The sequence below is a fragment of the Harmonia axyridis genome, chromosome X, assembly GCF_914767665.1.
Source record: "Harmonia axyridis chromosome X, icHarAxyr1.1, whole genome shotgun sequence".
NCBI lineage: Eukaryota > Metazoa > Arthropoda > Insecta > Coleoptera > Coccinellidae > Harmonia > Harmonia axyridis.
The window spans coordinates 38,379,331-38,386,830 of record NC_059508.1 but is presented as its reverse complement, the minus strand read 5'-3'; the positions used below and the strand labels follow the sequence as shown (position 1 = coordinate 38,386,830).

The following is a 7,500-nucleotide window of genomic DNA, read 5'->3' as shown; positions in this document are numbered from 1 at the left end:
ATTACCACAGTTATCCAAGTAAATGTGGGTACGATCTAAGGAACCATAACTGATTTAATGAGCCTTTCGCGGTTTCACCTTAATTTGGCTTGTACTGAGACATGCATGGCTTAATCTTTGAGACAAGCATATGACTACTGGCAGGATCAACCAGGGAACTGCGTGCTTATACGATCGGTCCACGAGATTGCCGGTATGGCCAAACCCGTTCGCCTCTCGTCATGTGGCACTAGCCATGTCGATTGACTTCGACTAGCGCCGCACATCAGTAAGTGCAAGTCCTCGACGAAACGACGTAACAGCCCCCAGTCAGCATGAGACTCAAGCTATATATACATCATCATCATCTCGGACAAAACACCGATCAAAAATGAGAAAGTTTCTAGAAACAATCCCTCGCCAAGGCGTCCATATATAATACGAACCCCCGGCTATCAACTAATTTCTTATACACATTCCATCTCGACCCTTCGCTATACATGTGAATATAACGACACGGTGATTCGAGATTCAACAATATTTGTCGCTCGGAACGAATTGAGTGGTTGCAAATTTTTTGTGAACATAACCCGCAACGGGCAGAGGATCACGATTTTAAGGTTGGTCGCTTAAAGGCCATTCGACTACAAAGAGACGAAGCGGACCGCGACCTCGCTGCATGAGGTTGACGAAAGCGACCCAAGATGCGAAAGCCGAAACCAACACACCTTGCCAGTACCCAAACGCCGAGGTCGGATTCGGGTCTACCACTTACCAACTGAATATCATCCTAAAAAGAACTCCAAACAGTCTAGGACAGGACCCATTCTCCACCCCTTCTATATATGTCAGGAGAACCCCGGATTCCCCTCCAGACACGATTTAGCAAACTTTTCCCGATCGATCCGACCCACCGAGGCCGTTTCGACCGTTCGCCGCGCCTACTAGAGCTGATTTCTTCGGACTCCGATCAGAAAATCCGCCGATGCATGTCGTTAACACCTAGTCCGCCTCGTCCGATCGATCGAGGCCGTTTCGACCGTTCGCCGCGCCTACTAGAGCTGATTTCTTCGGACTCCGATCAGAAAATCCGCCGATGCATGTCGTTAACACCTAGTCCGCCTCGTCCGATCGATCTAGGCCGTCTCGATCCACCCATCGCGCATCGAAAGTCGCATCTCTCGAACTCCGATCCGGAAATCGGCCGATGCATCACGTTAACTATTTCTTATATATCTAATATAATATACATCGAGACGGTAAGAATTCTTTTAATCGAAGATATACATATACTTCTCATCAATATCCAAAAGCTTATCGAAAAATAAATTACTCAACTTTTACGTGAAGAATCGTTCACCCAAACCTTATCCCCTATATATGTCAGGAGAACCCAAGGTTCCCCTCCAGACACGATTTAGCAAACTTTTCCCGATCGATCCGACCCACCGAGGCCGTCTCGACCGTCCGCTGCGCCTACTAGGGCCGATTTCTTCGGACTCCGATCAGAAAATATACCGATGCATGTCGTTAACACCTAGTCCGCCTCGTCCGATCTATCTAAACAGTCTCGACGCACCCAACACTCTTTCAAAGTCGGATTACTCGGACTCAATCTGAAAATGGACCGATGCATGACGTCAACACTTAGCCCGCCTCGTCTGATCGATCTAAGCCATCTCGACCCACCCAACACGCCTTCCAAGTCGGATCACTCGGACTTCGATCTGAAAATCTCCGGACTCATTTTTATGAATATCCCCAGTCAGTAAGAACGTTATTTCGCCAATATATACCAACAATAAACCATATTCCAATAGCTGAACCAAAAATATAATTCCCGATCCAAACGTTCTGCATCGCCCAACGCGACCACCTTCCCTATATATGTCAGGAGAGCACAGGGTTCCCCTCCAGACAACACTTACGCTCTATCCCCGACTCTCGGTCGATCGATAGGCCAGGTCAGCGGTGTCTGTTTCGGCCGAAGCTCGGACTTTGGTCAAAATGTTCCGATACAAAATTTGAACCAAGATAGATACAGATATGATTCCTTCTTAAATATACGTTGATTATCGAACAGAATATGGTAAATATTTTGCGATGACCGAGGATTTCATGAATTTTTTTTTTTTTCGAAAAAATTTTCTGTTATCGGAATTTCCTCAAATTTCATTTGGTTGCCTACTAATGCATATTAAAAACGATAATCAACAATCAGAATCATTATTTATCATTTATTTCAATTTTTATAATGAAAAACGTTCACGTCCTTTCGCGCCTCTCGATCGTCGTTTACGTGATGCATCGGTCAGCCCTAGTTTACGTGGTGCATCGGTAAGATCGAGTTCACGTTCTGCATCGGTAAGATCCAGTTCACGTGGTGCATCGGTAAGATCGAGATTACGTGGTGCATCGGTAAGATCGAGTTTACGTGGTGCATCGGTAAGATCCAATTCACGTTCTGCATCGGTAAGATCCAGTTCACGTGGTGCATCGGTGAGATCGAGTTTACGTTCTGCATCGGTGTGATCTAGTTTACGTTGTGCATCGGTAAGATCGAGATTACGTGAAGCATCGGTATGATCGAGTTTACGTTCTGCATCGGTCTGGACTTAGAGATATATTTTCGACGTGAAAATGTTCCGATACAACTTTTGAACCAGGATAGTTAGAGAGATGATTTTTTCTGGGATGTACGTTGATTGGGGAATGGATTGTGGAAAATAACTTGCCATGACCGAGGTGTTCTCGAATTTTTTTTTTTTTTCGAAAAATATTTTCTGATTTTGGATTTTACTCAAATTTGATTTCGTTGCCTTCTAATGTGTTCTAAAAGAGTAAATCAGTAATCAGAATCGAAAAATATTTTTCGGATTTTTTTTTTTTTGAAAAAAAATTTTCTGATTTTGGAATTTCCTCAAATTTGATTTGGTTGCCTTCTAATGTGTTTTTAAAGCGTAAATCAGTAATCAGAATCAATATTCATTGTCGACTTTAATTTTTATAAGGAAAAATGTTCACGTCCTTAAACGCCTCCCCATCATTAGCCCGAGTCCAAGTCGATGTCAGTCCCGAGCGGACGGTGTCAGATACTACCTATCGCCCCGGTCTGGACTTGGCGAGGTATTTCGACGTGAAATGTTCCGATACAACTTTTGAACCAGGATAGTTAGAGAGATGATTTCTTCTATGTTGTACGTTGATTGTGGAATGGATTGTGGGAAATAACTTGCCATGACCCAGGTGTTCTTGAATTTTTTTTTTTTTCGAAAAAAATTTTCTGATCTTGAAATTTCCTCAAATCTGATTGCGTTGCCTTCTAATGTGTTCTAAAAGAGTAAATCAGTAATCAGAATCAATATTCATTGTCGACTTTAATTTTTATAAGGAAAAATGTTCACGTCCTTAAACGCCTCTCCATCGTTACCCCGACTCCAAGACGATGTTAGACCGGAGCGGACGGTGTCAGATGCGACCGATCTCCCCGGTCTGGACTTAGCGAGATATTCCGACGTGAAATGTTCCGATACAAAAATTTAACTGTGATAGTTAGAGAGATGGTTCCTTTTGTGATGTACGTTGATTGTGTAATAGAATATGGAAATAAACTTGAGATGACCGAGGTCTTCTGGGATTTTTTTTTTTTTTCGAAAAATATTTTTCGATTTCGGAAATCCCTCAAATTTCATTGAGATATGTCCTAATGTGTTCTTAAAGCTTAAATCAACAATCAGAATTAATATCCAAAAGTTATTTCATTTTTTATGAGGAAAAACGTTCACGTCCTTTCCGCTCCCAAAAAGTGAGATATCATAGAAAATATCGCAATATATGTTGTTTACGGCCATACCACGCTGAAATTGCCAGTTCTCGTCAGAACACTGAAGCCAAGCAGCGTCGGGCGCGGTTAGTACTTGGATGGGTGACCGCTTGGGAACACCGCGTGCTGTAAGCTTTTTTTTTACGTTCTGCATCGGTCTGCCGAGATAACGTGGTGCATCGGTATGATCGAGTTTACGTTCTGCATCGGTAAGATCGAGATTACGTGATGCATCGGTAAGATTGAGATTACGTGGTGCATCGGTAAGATCGAGATTACGTGGTGCATCGGTAAGATCGAGTTTACGTGGTGCATCGGTAAGATCCAATTCACGTTCTGCATCGGTAAGATCCAGTTCACGTGGTGCATCGGTGAGATTGAGATTACGTGGTGCATCGGTAAGATCGAGTTTACGTGGTGCATCGGTAAGATCCAATTCACGTTCTGCATCGGTAAGATCCAGTTCACGTGGTGCATCGGTAAGATTGAGATTACGTGGTGCATCGGTAAGATCGAGTTTACGTGGTGCATCGGTAAGATCCAATTCACGTTCTGCATCGGTAAGATCCAGTTCACGTGGTGCATCGGTAAGATTGAGATTACGTGGTGCATCGGTAAGATCGAGTTTACGTGGTGCATCGGTAAGATCCAATTCACGTTCTGCATCGGTAAGATCCAGTTCACGTGGTGCATCGGTAAGATGGAGATTACGTGGTGCATCGGTAAGATCGAGATTACGTGGTGCATCGGTAAGATCTACTTTACGTTCTGCATCGGTCTGCCCTTGTTTACGTGGTGCATCGGTAAGATCGAGATTACGTGAAGCATCGGTATGATCGAGTTTACGTTCTGCATCGGTCTGCCCGATATTACGTGGTGCATCGGTTCAGCCCTAGTTTACGTTGTGCATCGGTCTGGACTTAGAGATATATTTTCGACGTGAAAATGTTCCGATACAACTTTTGAACCAGGATAGTTAGAGAGATGATTTTTTCTGTGATGTACGTCGATTGGGGAATGGATTGTGGAAAATAACTTGCCATGACCGAGGTGTCCTCGAATTTTTTTTTTTTTCGAAAAAAATTTTCTGATTGTGGAATTTTCTCAAATTTGATTTGGTTGCCTCCTAATGTGTTCTAAAAGAGTAAATCAGTAATAGGAATCGAAAAATATTTTTCGGATTTTTTTTTTTTTCGAAAAAAATTTTCTGATCGTGGAATTTCCTCAAATTCGATTTGGTTGCCTTCTAATGTGTTTTTAAAGCGTAAATCAGTAATCAGAATCAATATTCATTGTCGACTTTAATTTTTATAAGGAAAAATGTTCACGTCCTTAAACGCCTCCCCATCATCAGCCCGAGTCCAAGTCGATGTCAGTCCCGAGCGGACGGTGTCAGATACTACCTATCGCCGAGGTCTGGACTTGGCGAGATATTACGACGTGAAATGTTCCGATACAACTTTTGAACCAGGATAGTTAGAGAGATGATTTCTTCTATGTTGTACGTTGATTGTGGAATGAAATACGGAAAATAACTCGCCATGACCGAGGTGATTACGATTTTTTTTTTTTTTTCGAAAAAAATTTTCTGATCGTGGAATTTTCTCAAATTTGATTTGGTTGCCTCCTTATATGTTCTAATAGCGATAATCAACAATCAGAATCAAAATCCATGATCGGGTTTGATTTTTATAAGGAAAAATGTTCACGTCCTTTTTTTCAACCCCGACTCATTGACGATGTTAGAACCGAGCCGGCGGTGTCAGATACGACCGATCGCCCCGGTCCCGATCGTCATTCACGTTGTGCATCGGTCTGCCCGAGATTACGTGGTGCATCGGTATGATCGAGTTTACGTGGTGCATCGGTAAGATCCAATTCACGTTCTGCATCGGTAAGATCCAGTTCACGTGGTGCATCGGTAAGATGGAGATTACGTGGTGCATCGGTAAGATCGAGATTACGGGGTGCATCGGTAAGATCTACTTTACGTTCTGCATCGGTCTGCCCTTGTTTACGTGGTGCATCGGTAAGATCGAGATTACGTGAAGCATCGGTATGATCGAGTTTACGTTCTGCATCGGTCTGCCCGATATTACGTGGTGCATCGGTTCAGCCCTAGTTTACGTTGTGCATCGGTCTGGACTTAGAGATATATTTTCGACGTGAAAATGTTCCGATACAACTTTTGAACCAGGATAGTTAGAGAGATGATTTTTTCTGTGATGTACGTCGATTGGGGAATGGATTGTGGAAAATAACTTGCCATGACCGAGGTGTCCTCGAATTTTTTTTTTTTTCGAAAAAAATTTTCTGATTGTGGAATTTTCTCAAATTTGATTTGGTTGCCTCCTAATGTGTTCTAAAAGAGTAAATCAGTAATAGGAATCGAAAAATATTTTTCGGATTTTTTTTTTTTTCGAAAAAAATTTTCTGATCGTGGAATTTCCTCAAATTCGATTTGGTTGCCTTCTAATGTGTTTTTAAAGCGTAAATCAGTAATCAGAATCAATATTCATTGTCGACTTTAATTTTTATAAGGAAAAATGTTCACGTCCTTAAACGCCTCCCCATCATCAGCCCGAGTCCAAGTCGATGTCAGTCCCGAGCGGACGGTGTCAGATACTACCTATCGCCGAGGTCTGGACTTGGCGAGATATTACGACGTGAAATGTTCCGATACAACTTTTGAACCAGGATAGTTAGAGAGATGATTTCTTCTATGTTGTACGTTGATTGTGGAATGAAATACGGAAAATAACTCGCCATGACCGAGGTGATTACGATTTTTTTTTTTTTTCGAAAAAAATTTTCTGATCGTGGAATTTTCTCAAATTTGATTTGGTTGCCTCCTTATATGTTCTAATAGCGATAATCAACAATCAGAATCAAAATCCATGATCGGGTTTGATTTTTATAAGGAAAAATGTTCACGTCCTTTTTTTCAACCCCGACTCATTGACGATGTTAGAACCGAGCCGGCTGGTGTCAGATACGACCGATCGCCCCGGTCCCGATCGTCATTTACGTTGTGCATCGGTCTGCCCGAGATTACGTGGTGCATCGGTCTGGACTTAGAGATATATTTTCGACGTGAAAATGTTCCGATACAACTTTTGAACCAGGATAGTTAGAGAGATGATTTTTTCTGTGATGTACGTCGATTGGGGAATGGATTGTGGAAAATAACTTGCCATGACCGAGGTGTCCTCGAATTTTTTTTTTTTTTTCGAAAAAAATTTTCTGATCGTGGAATTTTCTCAAATTTGATTTGGTTGCCTCCTAATGTGTTCTAATAGCGATAATCAACAATCAGAATCAAAATCCATGGTCGGGTTTGGTTTTTATAAGGAATAATGTTCACGTCCTTTTTCGCCTATGTTCTTTTTCGACGTGAAATGTTCCGATACAACTTTTGAACCAGGATAGTTAGAGAGATGATTTTTTCTGGGATGTATGTTGATTGACGTACGAAACTTGGAAAAAAATAGAAAAGACCGAGGTACTCTAGAAAAAAAAATTTATTGAAAATATTTTTTTGATTTCGGAATTAATTCGAAATTCATTCAGATGTCTTCTATCAATATCGCGAAAGAAAAATCAATAATCAGAATCGATATTCATCTAAGATTATTTCCTTCTGGATTGTGTTAACATTCGGTACGATCTTGTCTACGTGATGCATCGGTTTGTTTCTC

General features: G+C 41.7%; 2 non-coding genes across 2 annotated transcripts in view; one reads left to right on the top strand and one right to left on the bottom strand.

Annotated features, from left to right (window-relative positions):
- LOC123687678 overlaps positions 1-157 on the bottom strand; it is a 1,906-nt gene extending 1,749 nt beyond the window's left edge. Inside the window, exon 1 of the ribosomal RNA XR_006749391.1 lies at positions 1-157. This exon is cut by the window's left edge and continues 1,749 nt beyond it. This is a non-coding gene — a ribosomal RNA (small subunit ribosomal RNA).
- A 3,661-nt stretch (positions 158-3,818) lies between these two features.
- Positions 3,819-3,937, top strand: LOC123688443. Its single transcript, XR_006749964.1, has one exon. It is a non-coding gene; the product is annotated as a 5S ribosomal RNA (ribosomal RNA).
- Positions 3,938-7,500: the final 3,563 nt, after the last annotated feature.